Source organism: Stegodyphus dumicola, chromosome 1, assembly GCF_044657685.1.
Source record: "Stegodyphus dumicola isolate Sdum_Otavi_A_Nest chromosome 1, ASM4465768v1".
Lineage (NCBI taxonomy): Eukaryota > Metazoa > Arthropoda > Arachnida > Araneae > Eresidae > Stegodyphus > Stegodyphus dumicola.
In genome coordinates this window covers 22,269,783-22,282,993 of record NC_140768.1, presented here as the reverse complement: position 1 = coordinate 22,282,993, position 13,211 = coordinate 22,269,783, and the positions used below count along the sequence as shown (strand labels likewise).

General features: G+C 32.5%; 1 protein-coding gene and 1 long non-coding RNA gene across 3 annotated transcripts in view; one reads left to right on the top strand and one right to left on the bottom strand.

Moving 5' to 3' along the window:
- The window catches only part of LOC146999057 (uncharacterized), a 114,228-nt gene extending 112,064 nt beyond the window's left edge, over positions 1-2,164 (top strand). The window contains exon 3 of the long non-coding RNA XR_015040358.1: positions 1,853-2,164. This is a non-coding gene — a long non-coding RNA (uncharacterized LOC146999057). The remainder of the gene's footprint in view (positions 1-1,852) is intronic.
- Positions 1-13,211, bottom strand: part of LOC118188284 (twitchin-like) — a 384,165-nt gene that overhangs the window by 326,917 nt on the left and 44,037 nt on the right. The gene's annotated exons all lie outside the window — the stretch shown is intronic.

The window sequence follows — 13,211 nt, the reverse complement described above, 5'->3', positions numbered from 1 at the left end:
TCAATACTAGAACATTCTGATGTAGGTAAAAACTACGTCTGAAATGTGCTGATAGCTAATATCGTAAAGGAAAAATATTTTGCCAATGAACAAGTAACACGTAACTTGTTAAAATTATTTTTTATATTTTGTCTTCCTAATGTAAGACAGAAACAATGAAAAGTGTCTATAAATACACTGAATTCTATAAATTGTATCCAACCGAAACGTTCTGAATGCACTAACTCTCTAGAAGCCCGCAGAAGAAGGGTAAAAGAATAAGGAAAATGAAGTTTGAAAACCCAGTGCGATCACGGTGTTGCATTGGAATGTGTAGCTAAATAATCTCCCAGTGCAACACCGTGGATAAACTAACATACCCAAGTTTTACTCAAAAACATAACACATTTGAATAGCGCTCTCTATGATGTATGAAATAATATTAACACATGACTCACAGAGAAAGAATGCAAAAAAAAAGTTTTCTAGAGAAAGCTGAAATTATACCTCAGATTTATTACTATTATTTTCTAAGTTCTGTATTAAATTATACAACCTTCTTATAAAACCCTGAAAAGTCCTTTTTCATAGTACGCAAGACTATTTAAAATTATCCGTGTTTCCGGTTATCCATGCTTACCCGTGTACTTACTAGTACGAAAAATCAGAAGTTCAGTGAAGCTTTCATGGGTTATCTGAATCAAAATCTTATCCGAAATGGTTTTACCCTACTTAATTGGGATAAATAGGGTGCTATTGCATTGGTAAGTTTTATTATTGATTAATTTTCCAAATATGCAGTTAATTAAAAATGTTGCTTTATTAGGTAGTACAATACTTTACACAGAACATTATATGAGCAATATTTTATAATATTTTTTTTATTTTTAAACAATTAATATCTTAATAATAATATAACGGTTTGGATGAACTCCATTGTTATTATAATTTATTAATAACATTGGAATAGTTGTGTAATGATAAAATAATGCTAGATGGTATATAAACTGCTGATAATTAATTCTAATTATTCAACATTATGTTTTAGATTAGCAACATAGCGTAGGGTTATATAGCATTTATTCTACTCCAGTTCGAGTTGGATCGTCTCCGCGATTTTATTGTTTTGTTGCCTTTGTAAATAGAAATATTCTGATGTGAAACTGCAGTAAAAAAATTCATAAAAATATTAGAGCGAGTTTCATTTGAATGAATTTATTATGGCGTGTGTCATCCGACAAAGAAAGCAGCTAATAATATTAACGACTAAGAAATACATCACGGTATAAACCACTGACTTTTAAAGATAAATAGTCTTCGTAAATCCTTCTAAAAGGCAGACTGCTTCTCTCAGTGCATAAAATATAATGGAATGCACTATTGCTCCTGAAGACATGAAATATTTTACGGAAACAGAAACAAAATAAATCCGACGATGTCTATAAACCTGCCGCAGTTTCTCCAAAAGTAACATAATCTAAGGTATGGAGTACCCATTTTGGATCACCGAACCCCAGCGTCGTCAGCTGATTCTGCAAGCAGCTTTCAGTCTGTCTTTCTCGCTCACTGTCTTGAACTATAAATAATTTACACGAAGAAAACGTAGCTGCCTCATTTATCACAAGCCCACATGTTCCGGGAGAATAGGAGTTCCTCTTTCCGTAAAATGTAGGAAGTCGCTTCAAAAATACTACTCAAAAGTTAAAATTATAACGAATTTTATGGAGCAGATTATTTAACGTGTAAAATAACTTCTATATATTATAGAACAGTCCAGAATCTATCTCAGTTCTAAATTTTTTTAATTTAACTAAATTAAACCTTTTGAACACATATTTATGATATTTATATATAGATTTTTATTTACTTTTAGAATCAATGTCAATCTTCAAAGAAGTAACCAATCAAGAACGGCTGCTGACGGGCAAGTCTTTTCGGGTAGAGATCGGAAGACAGACAATGAGATTCATAATCAGTGAAAATTAGTTATGAAACTAGAAAACTTACCTGAAAGAATTCGCACAATAATTATTTTATTGAGATAATTAAGAAGATACTAAAATAAATTTTATTGTCAAGAAATTAAGTAAAATGAATTTCACAGTTATGAAGTGATTTAATTTGCTCAGTTATTGAAATAGATAAAAAAAAACATTTCAAAATGACTCCAATTATTGGCCTCAGAATAAAACAGTGTATTACTTAAAGATAATAATTTATTGTTTTCAAGTAAATAATTTATTAAATTACTGAATTATTTATCTGGGTGAATTTTTCCCTACAAAATTTTAAATCAAATCCTTTGACAACCACCAAACTTATCAAGAATCTCTTCATTATTTTCACGCATATCCAGGTAAATTAATAATAAAGCAAGTCCTTTCTGATATTACATTTCTTAAGTATAGCATATTCCTTATATATTAGTACTCCTTATATACACTGCTGCTCATCCAAAATGCAACACGAAGAAGGACAAGCGATATCAAAGTCAAATCTATTTCAGAGATTAGATATAGTATCAACGTTAATTGAGTTGAAATATTCTTTGGGGAGAGCAAGACGAGAAAATAATTAACGAGTTTTGCCTCCACGTTTGTCAATAACCGCTGCTACACGTCGCGGCATTGAGTGAAAGAGGCTTTGGATATGTCGTTGGATAATGACAGTCCATACTACCTCCACACGTAGCCAGAGTTCATCTAATGTATCCCCACATGTGTGGCATGCCAGCACGTTCTCCAATCATTGACCAGATATGTTCGATGTGCGATATATCTGGAGAACGGATAGGACAGGGTAACATTTTGATATGGTTCGCTAAGAACAAAGCCTGACAACGTGTGGTCGCGCATTGTCCTATTGAAATGTGGCCGAAGGCAAGCCCTGAAGATAAAGAAGAACAAGCTGCAAAATTTCAGGCATATAATATTGGCTTGTAACTGTACCGATAATGTGTACTAGGAGGTGCAGGAGTCGAATTCAATGCCACCCCACACCATAACACCGGATGCAGGACCAGTATGACGATGCAAAACACAACAGTCGAGCAGCTTCTCTCCACGGTGTCTCCAAACTGTAAACTGACCATCGTGGTACGCAGGCAGAAGCGTGATTCGTCCGAAAATGCAATGCCATGTCATCTGAACCGTTCAATGCACCATGACAAACCCAAAGCCTGGGATTTAAAGATAAGTGAAGCAATGGACGCCTAGCGGACAGTCTATTGTACTGTAAAGACGTCGAATTGTTCGTGCAAACCCCGATTGTTATGTTATAGACTGCATTCATTGTGATATGGTTGCGGATGTGGCTATATGCTCCATCAGTGCTGTAAGCACAATATGCCTGTATTACCATGGAGTGGTATGACGAGGTGATTGCATTGCTCCTGTCTGTCAGTTGTTCCCTCCTGCATCCACAGATTCCATATTCGCAGGATTGTTGCTTTGCTACAATCCAGTTTCTCGGAAGGATAATCCGCAGGCCTACATTTTTCTGATTATTTTTAATTTTTAAATACATTTCATAAATTTTTAGAAAACAGTTTTTAATTATAAACTATAACATTTTTGCCCCATCTTAAAGAACATGCATTTCTAGACATACCTGCAAAAATTAGAGTTTTTTTATTCAAAATATCAGAAGATATATGGGAATTTATATATTTGTGCTTTTTGAAATTTGAATATTTTTCATCAGCGATAATAACGCCAAAGTGTGATTTATACGCTTTCCTTTAATCCTCAATGAATTGCTACAGTCATTTTTAGTATTACGTATTCAAACAAAGTTTTATTGCAGCTGATTCATATAGAATTTAATCTCATTTTCATTAATTATGCATAATAAATATTTATTTAAGTATGTTTTAAATTTATAACAAATATTAATCTAATGAATTTTTTTTTTTTTTCCTGTAAGAGTAAATTTTTATTTTCGCCATTTTACCGTCTTCTATTTTGCTTCATTTTATATGGGACGAAATTTATTTGCAGATTTTAAAATGGTGCATCACATATGTATTTAATACTTCTGAATGCTTCAAATAATACCTCAAAATATTGTAAATAAAACTTGTTGTTTTCTGCTACATAAATGTTTAACAGCGAAAGATTTACTAGAATACAAGATTTCCCTCTACTCTTCTTATGCAACAAAGGCATTGAATAAAAATTATTCCGAGGACACTCTATGTCCAAAGATATTTTGTGGCTTTATCTGAATAATATGCCTTTAAATAAATAAATTGTTGTTTATGTTGTTTATATTTGAAAGGACCGCTAATATTATCAACAAAGACTCTTTTTTCTTGGAAGCGCAACATATTTTTACATAAACATGTAAGATTTAAAATAATCCCTTTTTTAAAAGTCGAATCGTGACAGTAACATTCAATCCTACAGAAATCTAATTAATTAGTCAAATTATGGAAATTTAAAAGTCATGTAGAAATCATTCGCAGCTATTCTGGATCTGATAGCTGACGAAAACACGATTTTCGTTAAATAAATTTAAGAAGATAATTTTTTAAGAAAATTCAACTAATTTTTTTTAGAAAATGCATTTTCCGATGAAACAGATTTTCAATATGCCCTTAAACTTGAAACTTCGAATATGCGTACAAAGATCTGAATTCCAATCATTAGTAATTATAATAAATAGTTACTACTTATTTTTACTTTATTATTATTTCTGTTACGTTTACCGTTACATTCAAATTTTGTAAAATAATTGCAAAAATTTAAAAAGTTGTACTTTACTTTTTCCTCCTATGTCTTCTTCGACTCCACCATGAGGTATAAACTGAGTTTAAATAACGATAATGACAACCCAAGTTTAGAAAGTACTGGAAATTCGACCAGTGGTGCTGTTCTCATATTCCTCTGGACTGGATACATAGACTGATTTTCGGCAAGTTTCTGGTTGTGATAGTTTAAAAAATCTGCGTTTAGAAGTCCCGCATAAATTAGGTTGCTTAATTATTTAAATATGGCAAAGTATATGCAGGGTATCTATCTAAGAGAAGAAATACCTTCATAGAGGATTTTTTAAGAGAAAAATGCCTCGCATTACGTTGCACATGGGGACGATTACGAAAACCAACAATGCAGCCAGTTTGTTCACCTGGGTTGGACTCCGGGATAAACTACTAGTATTTAACAGTCTTTAACAGCTCGACCACTTAAAGTAGCAGCAAGGTTATTAGTTTTTAACTTATTACTTGATTTACAAGTGTTTAAAATATGATATCTTCTCAGGCGCAAAATGCAGAGTTGAAGATTTATTAACCCGTTAGTTTTTAAACTATTAAGTCGTAGTGTAAATGTACATTCAGTTATATTTGCCGCTATTGTATTCACTTAAAATTTTTTGAATGTAAATAAGAAACGGGAAGATTATCTCTCTACGTTCTTCTCACTATGGAGATTACACATGTGTTTATGTAAAGTGACATTAGGTATACCTTACAAGCTGAGATGGCAATAATTGCAGTTTTGAATCTTTGCTGAGTAGTTGACTTTTAAATGACTGAGAATTCAGCAGACGATTTAATCTTAACGTTATCTGGCAGACAAGTTATTCCAAATCCGTTACATTCCATCTTCACATCAGTCAATAGCCACTTCGCAGAACTCATCTCTAACGAAAACAAGTATGTGTACTCAATCATCCAGCGTGTTCTCTAGATTTGTCTCCTTGCGACAAACCTTCTCTTTAAATATCTATCATATCTGCATTACGAGAAAAGAAATTGCATTAGTATAAACTCTACAATGTATTCGTTATTTTAAAACACTTCCATTACTTAATTGCCATACGAAGAATATACCTAAATTTCGATTACTAGAACTTCAGCAAGTTGAAATATTTGACGGAATGAGTGTTAGAACTAGGAATTCGAAGTTGAGTAAAAATAAATATAGAAACATATTTTATTCGAAACTGATACCAAATCAAAGCCAGTTTTTTAATATTTGTTGAGGGTGCGTCCCATCAGTTTTTACTAATTGAAATTTGACTATATTTGTATTGACTTTTTTTGCATGAAAGCGGAAATTCCATGCTCGATGTACAATAGCATAACGCGTAGTTTCAAATTAAGTATTTAACAAAAAAAACTTCAAGAGTTTGACAGTTTTAGTCATATCCCATTTTTTAATAAAAATATAGGAAATATAAATTTTCATATTAACTATCTTACAAAAAATGTTTCAAATAGTATATGATTTTTAGGGGACCAAATTGCCTTGTATATTCCCCCTTTTAAAGGGCGACTGGTGATTATTGGACCCAATCTCCAAATTCTGGGGAATCATCATCCACCACCTCTTTTAGTTCGGGCGCCACTGTAGAGATATTAGGTATTTTTTGAAAGCAGGAGATATGAAAAACGAGCAACGCCCTCCCCGGAACTCGAACCACGGACCTCTCGAATACGCGCCGAGTGTGCTGACCATTACAGCACGAAGACATGCTAAGAAGGCGGGAGAAATATCTTATAGATTGAGTTCTTTGTATTTTAAAAACCAAAGCACAATCAAGATGAGATATGAAATTTTCCTATTCTGCTGCTTGCTTATTAACTGTTTTCAATCACTACGTCACTAAATCTGGCTTCTTTAAACTGAGATATAATCAATGTTCATTGTATCCCAAGGAATTTATTAAGGGCAAAAAATACAGACTCTTGACTGAAAGAATAAACAAGAAGATCCCATTTTACTATATCTCCACAGGGAAGCTTTTATTAAAATAAAGCCTTACTCGAAAATATGCGTTTATTGGGATATACGTTTCCAGCGATTTTATAATTATATAATTATTTTATTGTATATTATTTTATTATATATTATCCTATTTTATAATTTAATATTTATGAGCGATGTTATAAAATCGCTACCTTTATTTTAATTGAGAACTATTTTTTGGGTAAAATAATCCTTTTTAGAGTTGTTACTTTCCAAAATATTGGGCCATAATTTGATTAATAGCTGCAGCATTCAGTATTTTAGCAGAGATGTCTTTAACTTATACAAAACATTTTCCTGTATTAATTACAGTATTCCTGTATTTATTCAAACGTACTGTCATTCTCACCGCCTTCAACTAAATCATTTGCGAGTTATTACGTTTTCTCCTATTGTACTGGTAGAAGTTTCTCCAGTGCGAGTGTCTTACGTGAAAAAGAATGAGGGTCTTCTGGACTTTATTTTCTCTTATTTTCCTTTCCTCCTCTAGTTTACGGCGCTTGACTCTAAATCAATAAATAATTAATTTCTCTAAATAATTTAGGCCTGTCTATAACGAATTAAAAGAAAAGCTATCAAACATAAGAATAATCGACAAAAAGTAAAAACATTGCAAAGAGGAAGCATGTTAATATGCTGGTAGTGTTCCTTTACGCTGCGTAAGCATAAAGCAGAACTATCTGACTTTGATGCGAAGAACTTAAAATGGTTCATTTCCCTATCAAGAAAGCAACTGTTGCTTGGGTATCGGCTCTTCGGCTTTTACGAATTGGCAAAGAGGTTAAGAATAGGTGCAGCGTAGCTCCACAATCCACTTTCAGATGTGTACATCGATTACGATATCGAAGAACTTCTAAAAAAAGAAACTGTTTTCCATACACTAATTAAGCGTGCATCCTTTTTACCAACAAGTTAAGGTATCTGCCTACGTTAAAAAAGATTTCCTCGAAAAAATTCGATTTTTTTTAATTGCTCAATTTGAAAGGTCAGTTTTGTAGGATTCCGAAAATGGTTCATTTTTACGTTTGTGATAATTAGAAGAGAAGATATAGCCAATTGACTGCACTGGAAGTGGAAACAGAAAGACCGAAAGTGCCATTTAAAAGGCTCAACTTAAAGGTAAACAATGTTGTTATCCGTGTTTTTTTTTTTTTTTTTTTTTTTTTACCTGTTTGTGTGTAAAACATTGTGCTAAAACATTTCATTTTAATTCTGGGTACTTTGTTTTTGTTTCTGGTAATAATTATTTGCCTTAATTTTTTGAACTAGGACTTTGCGGTTTTTTGAACTGGGTCTGACAACATTGCGATTAGGTTATAAAGACTATGTTGCTGGGTGCATATATAGCAGTTTTAATTTTTAATTCAGGGTATTTTGGATTACTTCCTGTGTTTGAACATTTAGGCATATCAATTGAACAAGAAATGATTAAAAATTACTTTGGAATTGATAACGAAAGAATAAAGAACTCGAAACGTCATTCGTCGCTCATTTCGAAAATAGCCAGAAAAAAATTAAAATCAAATAGGAAATCAAAATTACTTAAGTATAAAAATATGGAGGGTGTTATGTACAAATGTGGAGAATTTTAAGTATGTAAATACAACAGAACAGTTTGTCTGTTAATGTGAAATCTTCAAATGCGTTTTCTGGAAAACCAATTTTTCTAGTGTTTTTACATACAAGAAATGTAATTACTCAAAATGTTCTTAAGATATCTCTATTAAATTTCACTAAAGTGTTTCCTGTATTGTTTACTAGGTTTTAAGCTACAATCTAAGTTATATTTATTAATTTGATTGTTTTATAAGTATTTCTATATAAAACGATAAGAAATATTTTACAAAAAACATTTTTTTTCATGTAATTACACATATTTTAGTAAATTTTAGAAATATAATAAACATTTTACGAGGGCAATCCCAAAAAAAGGTCTCCTATATTTTTAGATATACAAAGAACCGTTTATTTTCTATAATTGCTACATCACTTTAAAGATTGAAGAATGCTTTATTTTTCTACATAATCGCCATTTCGGTCGATGCATTTTTGTAGACGCTGTGGCAGTTTTACAATGCCCAAGTCATACCAGCTTGCCGCCATGCCCTTCAGGAAGTGTTGAGGAGCTTCAGGAGCATCCAGATGATCCTCCGATCTTTACGCATTTTACGAACTCAATCGCGAAACTCAACGAATACGAACTCAACAATCGCGAAAGTTGAGTTCTTTCGCGATTGTCGTCGGCAATTGACGGCCTCCCGCTCCTTTCTTCGTCATGAATTTCAGTACGACCGGCTGGAAACTCTCTACACCACTTGCGAACGTTTTTGACATCCATGCACGACTGTCCATACACTTCCGTCAATAGGCGGTAAATTTCAACCGGTTTAATTTTAACCCGGCCTTTTGCGTTCAAAATCGAATAACTGCCCGCATTTTTTATGTTTATCGGGAGCTCCATTTCGAATGGCTGCCAAGCCAAGACTGAGCATCCGAGCGAAGCGCCTGCCTGCTTATGTGGTAGCAGAAAAGGCACCACTCACAACAGTGTTGCCAACAACCGTATTAAAACTTTCTCTACGTCCCCAAAAAATAGGAGACCTTTTTTTTTTTTTTTTTTTTTTTTTTTTGTTGTTGTTGTTATTGCCCTTGTAGTTCATAACACAGATGAGTGTTGTAGTAGTACACAGTATAAATAAAATTGAAATATATACTGTGAGAAAAAATATACGACATTTAACGTAAGTGTTAAATTCTCCTAAAAATGTGCATAAAATTGCATATATTTCAAAAATTTATGAAAATATTCCTAAACATTTACCTATTTTCATGATTTGATATCATATTTTGACTAAAAAATATATATTTCATCAGAATTCTATGTTTTTAAAAAAAAGTGCTCCGAACGTAGGCAGATACCTTAAGAGTTCAAACAAACGGTTAGATAGCAATTAACGAAAACCGATCGCCCCTTCTTCCACTTGAGTCATCTTGCAGGAGATCATTTTGCTCTTCTGGCGAAGTTTTTTTTCTTTTGGGGAAAGGATGTCAGTACTAACATCTACAAATAGCTGCTCTTGCTCTTGAAGTGACACCCTGCTATTGTCGCTTTTTTTCTTCCGTCATTTCATCTCAGACTTTGTACCAGAAAAACAAACATTTTAAATTTTGCCAACTTTTTCAAATAAAAAAATGCTTTCAATATTTAACTCGTTGCCCCTTGTTCCTGAGCCCGTGTGTCTCTTACCTAAATTCGACTCTGGTGGTGTCAATCGGTTAGTCTCAACACATTTGTCTGTATACTCTGTAAGTCTGTAATTTGTCTTCAAATTGAGGGATTAATTGATTTACGCTACTGTTTTCAAAACATACGCGGTTTGAATTAAGTTATTGATCATACCTGTAAGATAATCAGCTAAAACAGTTGAAGACAAATAATTACAAAACGTATCCCAGTTTTTATACGAGTATCTAATTTCTAAATACATTTATCGACGTAATTTGGGATGCTATATTCATCAGATCTCAACTTGCTTCTTAAAATAATAACAGATAGAAACTTTTGATAAATTTTTTGTTTGAAGTGAGATAGTTGTACTTGGAAAGGAAATAATACTGATATTTTAATATGACGTAAATAAAAATTATGATATATTTCCAAATAGCAATAAATAAATTTTTAAAAAAGTATAAATAAATTAACAAATTTTTCATTATCACATTTCTATTTCATTTTATTAAATAAGGCTTGAAAGGTAAATAATAAAGGCTTCCTGGTATTATCGAACAAAAAAAGTTAATATTTCGCCGAAACAGCAATAACTAAATTCCCAGAAAAGCCATGTGAGTTCATTAATATTTACAGTTACTTTCAGAAGCTGGTTCAAAATTTAACAAAGCTTGAAAGGAAAGTAATAAGGGTACTTCAGTTCTATCAAATTAAAAACATCAGTATATCACCAAACAGCGGATAGAAATCCTCAAAAAATAAATAAAAGCCATTAATTTTTAAAATTATGTTTTGTGTGTTACTTTAATTAAAAAACTTAATGAAAACTTGAAATTTTAGGAAGGAAAATGTTTTAAAATTACATTTTAAAGGAAACATTTCTGAATAATGTTTTGCTTAATTGAGGTTGAATTAATTGGCAGGAAGTGTGAACTGATGCTATTTGAAATTCAAATATCGCATTTTGTGTTCTTTATCATCAAAATAGATATTCTTTGACAGTGTTGATTTGCACTGATAGTTTATTTATTTCATGTTTTACAATTCAATATCTTAAACTGTTTATTACCGCCGTATTAATTAAGCACATTCAGAACTCGGTAGGAACTTCTAAAATTCTGTTAAATTCTCCTCTTGGCATTTGCTTTTTAGCTTGTCATTACATTGTACGAGTAAATTAATTCTTCTCTTGGTATGCTTTCTGCTTTCTTTAGCTGCACTGAAATTGCAAATTAATTACTTTCGGTTGAAATTAGTTAGGCATAAGACCCTGAATTACGCAAGTAAACGGATTTTAGAATATAGATATTTCACTTTCAGTAAGCTATAAAAAAAACTCTAATTTTAGTCTGGAAAATATTACCCGTCGCAATTTACAGAGATCTCTACTCTTTCGAATGATGCATTTTGGGGGGAAGTTATAAAATTAAAACTGATGGAAAGTAGGTAAATTTTAAACGCTTTATGAAATTCAAGTATGGCCTTTTTAATCTGTTGCCCTCCTTCCCCCATTTTTTTCATTGGCAAAAGTACTGCTCGCAACTCGTTAAATATGCCAAAGATACAACTGAAACCTTTTTGATATTTTATATTGACTGAAACGTCGATTTTTCACCACTGAGTGAAGCTTCATATTTCAGCTATTTAGATATATTTCACATATCAAAGGTACACCTTTTTCGACGTCTTAAACCAGAAAAATCATTCTAAATCGTCACGGGTCGTATGTGGTGGTCCGGATGTGGTCCGCAGTTTGTGATTTCTCCACGCCTGCTTTTCAAGAACAGCGCATTAATCTTCTTTACCAGAAAATGTTAAATTTTAGAACAACCGTAGACCATGAATGCCTTGATTTTCGCCTTCTTTTGGCGCCAGTCCCGTGTGCTAGAAGGGGTCGTCGTCGGAAAATAGATCTTCTCCTCCGGTCAGCAGTTCTAAAAATGGAAGTCAGGTCGATCAACCATACTGTCTAGCAAAATGCCTCCTCATCACAACGCGTCAAATAGGGCGACTATTGTTCCGCGTACGAGATAGCGGTAAAATGCATCTAGACTTAGCAAATTGCAGCATTCCGAAGAGGTTTAAAATATCATAAATTCTCTTCTATAATTATCTCACAATTTCAATAAATACCTAGGGCGTATTTCTGTATTAGCTAAATAGTTTAGGGTCTCTAACTATTTAGACAGAAACTCTTTAAAAATGTTTTATCTTTTTAAGATTTAAAAAAAGGTATAAAAATGAAAGAAATAAGAATATTTTTTCCAATAAAAATTTATCAAATCAGAAATTTGCACCAAAAACTAAATTGTACCAAAAACTAAAATATTTTATGTCTAGGTGCGTAATACATGGCTTTAGAATAACAAATGTAACCCATTCCATTAATCTATATAATGCCGCATGTGGTGGTCTCTTTATTACGGAGGCAACTAATAGGTGAGCCACTATCGCCTTTCCTACGAAGAGATGGACAGTTACAACCATGCCTTCTCCGGGATTCGAACCCAGGCCCTTCGGTATCGCAGTCAGCTTCCCTGACCACTATACCGACTGGGCGGCATGGCTTTAGAAATACCTTTTTTTTTATTTACAAAACAACTACAAGCGTTCATAATTATTATTAAACTAGCGGAAGTACCCGATGTCAGTTACGTTAGATTGAGAATAGTGTATCTAACAACAAAGAGAACGTTACCGCTGTAATACTTATCCAATAACAATGCAAAATATAAGATTCATAGTCATACATTTTTCTGTCTGATGCGATATGGAACCCACATGAAAAACTTCGACAGAAATTTAAACTAATTCTCTCTCATTATATCAGCAAAATGGCAAGCAGTTTTTAATGATTTTCGTTTTTCCAAACAAATGGCTGTAAAAGCTCAAGTTCAATATAATATTTCACCTATATTCAATTTCAGTCGATTAAATGTAGCAAAACATTTATCATAATTGATCAGAAAATCAATAATGCAAACAAATAAACAAACACGCAAACAGACATTCTTTTATATATATATATATATAGGTAGGTTTTGTAAAACATAAAAAGTTTTTTATTAACAAAAAGTGCGATTTGAAAGCGAGTAGTGAGAACACTTCTCGAAATAAGCAGGTTTTCATTTCCAGTGTGCGAGATGTTAGTACTCGGAAAAATAAGGGCGAAAATTAGCGGCGTTTTTAGAGATTTTACTTAATATCTCCGATTTTACTTTTTCTTTAAGAATGAGATTTCGACCTTTTCC